The following is an 11,711-nucleotide window of genomic DNA, read 5'->3' as shown; positions in this document are numbered from 1 at the left end:
ACACTCTGGCTCTTAACTTATATACAACAAAGAAAAAATTCTGTCTCCAATCAAGGTGGCTTTCCTAAACTCCAAGCTTGAAGTGTAAAGTACCTACTAGATACCTGTGTGTACTAGGGTATCTCATAGTGTTTAAAACTCAACTCATTTAAAACTAATCCTGTATTTTCTTCTCTACTTCTCCGTTGATGGGAAGTAATGTCCATCTACTTGTTCCAGCCAGAAACCCGAGAATCACAGTGTAGGGTCCTTAAATTGTCCCAAATGACCAGAAGACACCCTATAATGCAATTGCAGAAAGCAGCTTTATCTTCGATACAGAAAAACCAGCATGCTGGGGTCCACCCAAAGTGGCATCCACCCTGGGGAAGAGTGAGGCAGTCCCTTTTAAGCTTACATAGTGGAATTCCAGCTGTGGTTAGGTGTTCCTTAAAGTGATTGGGTATAGCACCTGAATGGTACTGGAGTCATTGAATGATAGGTTCATGACATCTGGTCAGCAACTGGTTGATATGTCAGGGGTCTATTTGATTGAAGACAGCAAGAACAGTTCCTACTTGTGGTGGGGTAGGGCACTGATTGGCCACCGCACTGAGCGTACTTCCTGAGGTCTGGTTGAAGTCAGAAAGTCACACATGAATCAACATAGGATAGTGGGGTAATATGGGGCACAGGTCTTAGCAAACTGGCCCCTTCAACAACAACAACAACAACAACAACAACAACAACAACAACAGCTGGTTCTGATGCCTTCATTCCTCCCTTGAGTTGAAACGTAAGTCAAATCTTTGAACTTAATGGAGTTCTATATTATTTGTAGGCAGGGACCTATATTGGCTGCGAAGGACCATTAATTTAATTGTTCCTGTGCATTCTTTTATAATACAGAGGAGCTTGTTGACTCTATATGGCCCTCAAATCAGTGTTAGCAATGGGCTCAATAGGGGTCCTACCAATGTGGTTAAGGTGGTGGCCCATGGGGACCATGAGAACAAGGTTTTGTTCCAGTTAGAACTGTCCCTCCTTTGTTTTCTCTGTCCTGTAACCTTTTACACACCATGGGCAGATTCTTTTATCACCCCTGAGTGATTAGTGTAGAAGCAACCTGTTGTCCTAGGCATAGTCCTCACTGTTGTAAGAGGAGGAGGTCTAACCCTGGGGGCTCTGTAACACTTCTGTAAAGAAATGAGGGATGATTCTAGATGGGAAATAGATTTTTCTAACTCAGCCAGAACTTGATCGATCAGGGCACCTAAGGTTTTGCTTTTTTCATGTTGTAACACAAGAGCAGTAGTGCCTATTCCAGTCACCTCAACTATCCCCAGACCTACCAAAGTGAGAATCAGGAGTGCCGAGACTGCAGTTGTTGAGTAGGGAAGGTAGTTAGGTGGGTTCTCATGATCTCACCCAAAAAGAAAGAACTTGAGGGAAAATCTGAAAGAGGCACAAAATCCTGAGTTGTGTTGTAGTGTCTGGGTGTGTACACATGGGGTAAGACCTCTGGAGCATGCCCACCAGATGCCTTTAGGCACCTTGAGGTAACAGATGATGGAAGTCCTGGTGATAAAGTGGATGAAATTGCAGAGGGGCAGATAAGCCTCCTAGAATGCAGGATACAAAGGCCAGTCCTGCTGACGGATACTAATGTAAGCTTGGGGTGTGTTCCCCATGGGCAGGATGTGAGGGGAGAAGTTTCATTGTATGAAGAAATGATTGCCAAGCCCTCATAGTGAGGAGGAGAGGAGTGTAGACATAACCAACAGGTCTGGGTCCAGTTTGACTGAGAATTATTTAGGTAATCATATGTAGCCAATAGGAGAGGAAAAGCTTGATTAATTGGTCCCTGGAGCTGGGAGAGTACCATAGCAGGGGTGATATTATAAGGGGGCTGACTGGCCTAGAAAGGGGTGGTTCTGGAAAGGGGTGGTCCCGTGGGTGTAGCCAAGGCATTTATAACTGGATTTGGGCCAACTGGGAGAGGCTGATGTAAAGGGACTATGAATTGTTGAATGGTGAATAAGACACCATCATAACCATTGAACCATAGTCTTAGCCACCAAATCTTTCCAGTTGCCCAGTTAGCTTGTCTCCTGGCCGATGTAATGGATCCAGATCAGAATGGGGTTGCATTTTAGGTGACCCTGCACAGGCTTGGAGGTCTTTTTTCCCAAAGTTGGAGATTGGAATTCCTAGTGACCGAAATAAGGTCTGGCTTGTTAGTATCCCAGGAAGTGCTACTTTCACATCCCCAAGTGGCACAATAGAATTGTCCTGGTCCTCCTCAGTTGCAGGTGGCCGGTCCAGGACAAACATAGAATTTGGTAGCTTTTAATCGAGCCTTTGGGTGTTGTCTGTGACAGTCATAACCTGCGGAGCAGTTGTCATAAGACAGGATCTTTCCATCCATACCAGTGTCCCAGCAAGATCCCAGAGATCTATTGAGAATGTGGGGAAGTAAGTGCCTGGGGTTGCATGGGATGTAAGATTGGAGATAATATGTCCATCCCCAGTATCAGGAAGAACCCAGCTAATGGTCTGCAGTTGGTGGGGGTTGGGGTTAATTTTGCCAGTGGAAAAGCGATCCAGAAGCACATCCAAGTAAGGACTGGGCCCTTTTTAGTATTGTAGAATATTATTTTAAGGTGAAGGTCTTTTCCCATTCTGTAGGCTGTTGTCTTGTCTTATTGACCGTGTTCTTTGCCTTAGAGAAGCTTTTCAGTTTCAGGAGCTCCCATTTATTGATTGTTGCTCTCAGTGTCTGTGCTGCTGGAGTTATAGGAAGTGGTCTCCTGTGCCAATGCGTTCAAGGCTACTTCCCACTTTCTCTTCTATCAGGTTCAGAGTAACTGGATTTATGTTGAGGTCTTTGATCCACTTGGACTTGACGAAACCCTGTGACCAAAGGCCACTCTTAAAAAGAAAGCGTTCCATTGGGGGCTTGCTTACAGTTTCAGAGATTTAGTCCATTATTATTATCATCATGGCAGCTGGCAGGTGTGGTGCTGGAGAAGTAGTTGATAGCTGTATTTACCAGGAGAGAGATAGGGAGGGAGGAAGGCAGAGAGGGAGGAGGAGGAAAGGGGGTACACAGGAGTGAGCACAGGCCTGAGCCTGGCAAGGGCTTTTGAAGCATAGCCCACTCCCTATGACACATTTTCTCCAACAAGGCCACACCTCCTAATCTTATCTTTTCAAACAGTTCTGTTCTCTGGTGACCAAACATTCAAATATATGAGTCTATAGGGTCATTCTTATTCAAACCTCCACATGGAGACTAGAAGTTATATTCCGGTAAAAAGTTGAACAAGTTGAAGAATTAACAGTTCTTAGAGAAATGAAGTCACACAGGGAGACCTGCTGCTCCAATTTAGAGAAAGGAATATAGAGAATCACAGTTTATCAGACTAGAATCCCATCACTGCAAGAATCAGCACTGGCATAAGACACTGAAGTGTGTTTGACATGCTGTTGGAAGTTTCTTGCTTTAGTCTGACACTTGTAAACTCTAGGGAGGATGCCGCCATGTGGAGTGGAGGGAAGTATTCTCATACTTTTGAATTTTATCTCCATGAGTTCTCAGAGAAGGTGGGAGAGAGTTTCCCTACTATTTCCTCTAGAGGGACATGTACACATTTCTGTTTAAGGAGGCTTGCCCCCAATTTAGTTTACCAGTGCTTAATTCAGCATGGGTTTTGCCTTTGCTCAACCAGGGAGGGAGAAGGGAGATGGGAGAAAAGGAAAGAGAATAACTTCTGGGGCTCACCTAAAGACTCAGACAAAATAAAGGATTAAAAACTGTAGACTGCTCTCTTCGCTTTGTTCCTTATAATGACCACCACTGTGCTTACTGACATACTGTCATTCTTCTTGCCCAGTACATGATATCTGCCTCTTCACGACAAAATTAAAAGGCACACCAAGGGCCAAACACAGTTTGAATGAACAGGGCAAGCATCAGAACCAGACCTGGAAGATGGCAGGTGTGCTGGAATGATCAGATCAAGCATTTTTTTTCTTTACTTTTTTTTTTTTTTCTTAGAGCTGAGGCTTGAACCCTGGGCCTTGCGCTTGCTAGGCAAGCGCTCTACCACTGAGCTAAATCCCCAACACTTTTTCTTTACTTTTTTCTCTTATTGAAAATAGTTGTTTTTTTCCATATAGTATATTCTGAGTTACAGTTTCCCCTCCCTCAACTCATCTGAGATCCTTCCTCCCCCATCTGAATTCACACCCTTTCTGTATCTGGTTAGAAAGCAAATAGGCATCTGAAGACAATAATGAAATAAGACCAAGCAAATAAAAACAGGAGCGAGTCAATGAAAAGCACTAGAAACCCACAGCTGCAGAGAATACAAATGTCTCTATACACAGGAATCCCACAAAAACAAACCAGACACCAAAGTAGACACTCAAAGGATCTGCAAGGTTAAAAAAAAGTTCGGACAAAACACGAAATATCCTCCAGAGATGCTAATGAGTCATTTAGTGTTTGCCATCTGCTGGGCACGGGGCCTGCCCTTAAGAGTCGACTGTGTCCCCGGTGAGACTCTGTTGGGGAGAACTAACTTTTCGTTTGTGAGTAGTTATAAATTGGGGATAACTTCTGGGTTAGGGTTGGGGGCTTGGGTCTATTTCCCCTCTCAGGGCTGGAACCCCATTGGCCCAGAGCTGTGCAGATACTGTGCATACTGCCTCAGTCTCTGTGAGTTCAAATGTGCTTCAGTACTGTGTTTAGAAGGCCTTGTTTCTTCTGTGTTCTCCATCCCATCTGGCTCTCACAATCTTTTTTTTTTTTTTTTTAACCTCTTCTTCTCTGGGGTTCTTTGAGCCCTGAGGGAGGGTTTTGATGGAGACATCCCATTTTGGAGTGAGTGTTTTAGGTCTCTCACTCTCTGCACATAGCCCAGCTGTGGGTCTCTGTTTATTCCCATCTACTGCAGTAGGAAGCTTCTCCAATGATGGCTGAGCAAGGCACTCTTTTTGAAAATAAAATACTCTTGTTAAGAGTCACTGTATGGCTATGTTCCTTTAGCAGAACAGTAGTATTTGGTTTTCCCCTAGCTCCCTGGCCTATCTGGTCTCAAATTTTTTCTACCCAAGCAGTGTTGGTGATGGATTCCATCTCATGGAGTGGGCCCTAAATCCACTCAGATAGTGGCTGGTTACTCCCACGGCCTTTGAGCCCTATTGCACTACTGGACCTTGCAGGCAGGTCGTCATTGTAGATCGAAGTGTTTGTAGGTGGATTGGTGTTTACCTTTCTCCCTTGGGAGCATGCAGAGTACCTTCCAGTGCCATGAACACTTGTCAGTAGGGTTACGGCCCTCGGTAAGGCACCAGCTTGATTTCTCCATGTTCAATGAAGTTGTATAGGTGCTGTCTTCAGCAGTGGGGCCTTACTGTCAATTTGTGGAGAGCAACCAATAGCCTTGACAATAGTCTGGGTTATTTGGGGGTTCCCATGGGGCTCCTTTTGCCAACAACTTGATTAGATATAGCTCATTCCTGGCACTGAAAGTTTCATTTGATGATGAGAGATGTCCAGTTGCGGATCCATTGTAGCTGAAGACTGGGTTTAAGGTGCAAACTGGAGCCATTGGGCACCATTTGTAGCTGGAGACTTTCTCTCCAGCTCCCCTCCCTGCCAAGCCCTGTCAGTCCAACAGCCCACTTATAAAATAAACACACAGACACTTATATTATTTAAACTGCTTGGCCATTAGCTCAGGCCTACCATTGTCTAGCTCTTACTCTTATATTCAGCCCATTTCTATTAATCTAGACTTTGCCACGTGGCTTGTGGCTTACCGGTACCTTACACCTCACTTGTCATGGAGGCAACTGGCAGCTCTCTCTGCCTCAGCCTTCCACTTCCCCGAATGCTCTTTTCTGCTTGTCCTGCCTATACTTCCTGCCTGGCTACTGGCCAATCAGCATTTTCTTTATACAGAGCGATATCCACAGCAATCCATTTTTTCCATTATTTGGCAATTTCATCTTCTTTCAATTTCATTTAGATCACCTTCATATATGTATATATTTCAGGAAGGTTCTACCATAGTGGGTTTCTGTACAACCCCTCAAATGATCCTTAGTTTTAGCTGTCCCTCCTCATATTTCCTCCCTCACCCCCTCTCCTCCCACTCCCCATTTGACTTTCCAGTTTATGTGTCCCTCCTGCCCCCATCCATCCATAAATATCCTGTTTTCCCTTCCCTGGGGAGCTCTACCTCTCTCCCCTAGCCCCTTGCTCTATACCTAACTTCTATGGATACATGGATTGTTTAACAGCAAACATCCACATACAAGTAGATACATGCCATGTTTGTCTGTCTGGGTCAGGGTTACTTGACTCATGATTATTTTTTTTCTAGCTCCATCCATTTACTTTTGAATTTCATGGTGTCATTTTTTTTTTTAAATAGCTGAGTAATACTCCATTGTGTAAACCCATGTAGGCAGAGTTTTTCATCAGAACTGCCAGCTCCCCAGTAACCACACAGAAACTTATTATTTATAAGTGCTTGGCCGATAGCTTAGGCTTGTTACTTAACAACTTAAATTAAATTAATCCATAATTCTTATCTACATTTTACCACATGTTAGTATCTTTTTTTTTTTTTTTTGGTTTTTCAAGACAGGGTTTCTCTGTGTAGCTTTGCACCTTTTCCTAGAACTCACTTTGTAGACCAGGCTGGCCTCGAACTCACAGAGATCCACCTGCCTCTGCCTCCTGAGTGATGGGATTACAGGCGTGTGCCACCACTGCCTGGCGGTAGTATCTTTTATGGCAGATTCATCTCCTGCTTTCTCTGTGTCTGGCTAGTGATTCCCTGTTCCTCCACCTTTCTTCTTCCTAGTGTTCTCTCACATTTTCTTTTTTTCTTTTCTCTCTCTCTTTTTTTGGGGGGGGGAGAGCGCAAACATAGTCCCCCACTACCATAAATTATGCAGTCGAGTTTCCTGCATTTGGGGAAATCGCAGGGGTCAACACATCTGGAGTGCAATGGATAAGCCTTGCCCTGGGAAAACCACCTTCATGATCATGGTATCTCCCCTGCCAGATAAGTATCTTTCTCACATTTTCTTTATCCATTCCTTGGTTGAGGGACATCTAGGTTGTTTTCCGTTTTAGCTATTATAACTAGAGCAGTGTATCTGGTTTTATGTTGATGCCTTTGATACCTTTGGGGTGAGTTTTGTGCAGGGTGATAAGTATGGATCTATTTGGATTCTTCTACATGCAGCCATTCAGTTGACCATGACAAAGTATTGAAGATGCTGTCTAAAAAGAGCTTCTTTATAAAAATCCAGTGTCTGTGTGTGGTTTTATGTCTGGGTCATAAATTCAATACCATTGGTCAAGGTGTCTGTTTTTATGCCAACATCATGCTGTTTTATTACTATAGTTTTATAGTACAACTTGAAGTCAGGAATGTTGATACTGCCACTCATTCTTTTATTGTTCAGCATTGTTTTAGCTCTCCTGTTTTGTTTTGTTTTTGTTGTTGTTTTTTTTATTTCTATATGAAGCTGAGAATTGTCCTTTCAAGATTTGTGAAGAATTATGTTGGAATTTTGATAGGGATTGCATTGAATCTGTAGATTGCTTTTGATTGCTTTTTGATTGACAGAAATGGAGAGAGGGATTTCCATATGTCTTTCCTGGGCAATATAGAGAGACTTCTTTCTATTTACCTTAGATAGAGCATTAACAGACCAAGAAAAATGAGTTAGCCCAAGTGGTAGTGTGATGGAATAATATGTTTATTGGGGTTACTTTCAGGAGTCTGTTACAGGTACATGGGTGACTCAAGGGCATCTGTGTCACAGAAAAGCCCGTCTCAGTAGGGATAATGTGATAGCTGACCTTGGTTGTCAACTTGGCATATTTGGGAATAGGGAGCCTCAGGTGGGGAGATGCCTCTATCAGACTGGATTTCAGGCATGTCTGTGTGATGTTTGCTTTTTTAAAAGATTTATTTTTGTTTCATGAGTATGAGCTTTTTGCCTGCATGTATGTAAGTGTATCCTGTGAGTGGAGCCTGCAGAAGTCAGAAGAGAGCATCTCATTCTCTGGAACTGAATTTGCAGGCAGTTATGTCTCCTGATATGGGGGCTAGAGAGCAGCCCTAGATCCTGTGTAAGAGCAGCAAATGCTCTTTAACTCTGAACCATCCCTCCAGCCCCTGTGTGACATTTTCTTAATTGTTAATCGACACAGGAGGAACCATCCTACTGTGGGCAGTGCTACTTTTGGGCAGATGATCTTGGGCAGTGTAAGAAAGGTAGGTTAACGTGACCCTGGGTCAAGCCAATGAGCAATGTTCTTCCATGGTCTCTGCTTCAGTTACTATGTGGAGTTCCTGTTCTGACTTCTCTCAGTTATGAACTGTTCTCTGGAAGTATAAGCTGGAATACCACCACCTCACCGCAGTGGGTTCGTGGAGTTTGTCATAGCAGCGCAGAAGCAAAGTAGAACAGATGATGACCTCAGAAGAGCTGCATCATGGAGTCCTACACAAGTCAGTCTTCCACTTCCTCTGTACTTCAGCATCTCCCAGGACCACATGCGGCTGGGAGGCAGGAAGGAGTGGCAGGTGGAATCTCAGGTAAGGGTCTAGTGACCTCCCTCATCTCTGTATAATTAATACACTCCTATCTCTCTCTGGAGTGTCTTGCTTATTTTGTTGCCATGACTATGAGGCCAAGGTAGTCTGTAAGTCACCAAGTGGTCTTGGCTTTATGAACAGCAGTGGTCATGGTATGCCCTGAAGAAATAGCTTCGCAAGAGGGATAACAGCAATAAGAGAAGGAGGTGCAGTTTTCCTTCTATATTACTAAGTGTCTTGTTTATAGTTTCCTTCCAAAACAGACCTTGAAACTTCAGTGACAGAAATGGTCTGTCCTTGGCTTTATGGAATGAGGACAAGCTGGCTTAGTAGCACTTTAGAATTTAGATTTTGGGTATTTTACAGAGCCCAATATCTGTCAGTAGCGAGAGAGCAACAGAACGACACATAAATACAGACGGAATTCACTAGTGTGTTAGAGGATGTAGTGGAAGGAAAGTGTCCCGGCCTTTCCACTGACGAGGGCCCTGGGCATCCTCTGCTGTGCTGCTGCTGCTTCTTCTTCTTCTTCTTCTTCTTCTTCTTCTTCTTCTTCTTCTTCTTTTTTTTTCTTCTTCTTCTTCTTTTTTTTTTTTTTTTGGTTTTTCGAGACAGGGTTTCTCTGTGTAGCTTTGTGCCTTTCTTGGATCTCGCTCGGTAGACCAGGCTGGCCTCGAACTCACAAGATCCGCCTGGCTCTGCCTCCCAAGTGCTGGGATTAAAGGCATGCACCACCACCTTCCGGCCCTCTGCTGTGCTTCTTAGCTTCCGCCATGAGGGGCAAATTGGCCTGCTAGAAATTTAACCCAAGGCTGTTGATTTTGTGGAAAGGTGTGTTTTTCAAAGTGATTTCTTCATTATGTCTTCACTCAAGTTTTTAATCTTCAAAATTTTTATCTTCAAAATGTCTTCACCAGTTTTTTTTTTTTTTTTTTTTGAAATGTTTTGTGGTGGGTATTGTGTTCCCTGGAATATTGTGTGTTCCCTGAAATAAACATATCTGGGGTCAGAGAACAGACAGCCACTAGAACAAAGCCAAAAATGGTGGCTAGAAAATAGGAAGAGTAAGCCCTAACAGAAGTTGGGTGGTGGTAGCACACGCCTTTAATCCCAGCACTTGGGAGGCAGAGCCAGGTGGATCTCTGTGTGTTCAAGGCCACTTTAGAAACAGCTAAGCCTAGTGACCCACGCCTTTAATCCCAGGGAGTGGGGGCAGAAAGAAAAAGGTATATAAGGCGTGAGGACCAGGAACTAAAGGGGGAAAAGCATATAGTTAGTTAAGCTTTGGAGCAACACAGTTCAGCTGAGATTCATGTGGAGGAGGACTCAGAAGCTTCCAGCCTGATGAAACAGGATCACCTGAGGAACTAGCAAGGTGAGATAGCTGTGGCTTGTTCTGCTTCTCTGATCTTCCAGCATTCACCCCAATAACTGGCCTCGGGTTTGAGTTTTATTAATAAGACTCTTTAAGTTTCCTACTACAATGTTTCATAATTTGAAAAAGAAGAGGATGAACACCTCTAGGTCTGTCACTTAAGTGTACCCATGGATACTTTGGGCACATTTACTTTCTGCCTCTCTCTAAACTCCCAAATCTTGTAAAATCACCTCTATCTTCTTCATTAAGTATCACTTAAAAACAAGAACATTCCATGTTTCTCTAGCTGTCCTCAGGAAAATGTTTACCTTGGCTGGGTTTGGCAACACATGCCTTTAATTGTAGCACCCAGGAGGCAGAGACAGGTGGCTCTCAAACAAAGCAAAATAAACCAAAAAAACCAACCAAACATCTATCATCACCAAACTAAAACCAACAAAGAATGTTTAGCTTGCAGAGGTATCATCCTCATAAGCCAGTTGGAAAAGTAGTGTGTGTGTGTGTGTGTGTGTGTGTGTGTGTGTGTGTGTGTGTGTGTCTGTTCTTGTAACAGATTCCCTCATTGGAGACAATAAAGTCTGCTTTGCCTACTCCATGGGATGAGCGGTTGAAAGCTGCTCTGTAAGGCACTCAGGTTAGGAATATGGCCCTGCCTTCAGGGGCCTTATAGCAGAAAGTGTTTGAGAATCACATTAGGTAATTCATAGGAAGGGACACTTTAAAATGATAGCCTTGATATCAATAGAAATTGCTATCCTTCCCAATTTGTTTCTCTCAGTGAAAATGGCAGCTAGGACATAGAAAATTAGAAGGAACACCAGAGGGTGCTGTGGTAGCATTTTGAAAACTAAGGTGCCAGAAGGCATAGTAATTATGTTAAAACTCTTTGTCTTTTCAGACAAATGTATAGTAGCACTGTGATCAGATTGCCTTCTAAACTCAAGTGTTCTACACTATTACAGGAATGCATGAATATTGTCAATAATGTTAGACCCACAAAACAGTTTTTATAAATAAATGTGTGCCCTGTTATGTTGGGGAAAACACATTTTGATATGTAGCTTTAATATCTCAAAGAAGGTCAGTGGTATATGTGCCTTAATTTTTTAATCCTTAGATTAAAACACTGGCAAATAAAGAGCAGGGTTGTTCTTTACAACAACAGAAAGTACACTGCACAGCAAACCATTACTATAATATTGTTTGTTTTTTCCCTTTGGAGGGAATCCAGTTCTAGTCTGTTACAGTGGCCTGACACTCTAGACATGCTGTAGTGTGTGTTGCATGTAGCCTTTCACGAAATGGCACTCATTAGTGAAAGAGAGCTTGCAGGAAAAGGAGGCAGCTGCCAGAATGTAGACTTTCATATATTCTATGCATTGCAAACTGCATTACTTGTATGTGATTTTTTTAAAAATAAGATCTCTATTTGTATTCAGGGTTGGCCTTGATTAAAGAAAAGAAGAATATAGAAAGTGTTTTTGAAAAATTCCACTCAAAACAGGAAGTCTGTTTTCACATAGTGTCTTCTATATATGACAGGAAGTGCACCGATAAAATCTTTATACAAGACCTGCACAGTGACAACACCAGTTGAGATTCTGACATGGACAGGGGAAATCACATAAGGCACACCCCTAGATGATCCATGCGCCAGGACCATGTGCCAGGAAGCCTTCTACTTCCAAGAGTAAGCTCGTGACCCCCTCCCTCTCTCCTTT

General features: G+C 43.2%; 1 non-coding gene across 1 annotated transcript; it reads right to left on the bottom strand.

The window, feature by feature from the left end:
* Positions 1 to 6,908: 6,908 nt before the first annotated feature.
* Positions 6,909 to 7,072, bottom strand: LOC118586477. Its single transcript, XR_004945360.1, has one exon. It is a non-coding gene; the product is annotated as a U1 spliceosomal RNA (small nuclear RNA).
* Between the last annotated feature and the right edge of the window lie 4,639 nt (positions 7,073 to 11,711).

Source organism: Onychomys torridus, chromosome 6, assembly GCF_903995425.1.
Source record: "Onychomys torridus chromosome 6, mOncTor1.1, whole genome shotgun sequence".
Lineage (NCBI taxonomy): Eukaryota > Metazoa > Chordata > Mammalia > Rodentia > Cricetidae > Onychomys > Onychomys torridus.
This window is presented reverse-complemented; position numbering and strand designations above follow the sequence as displayed.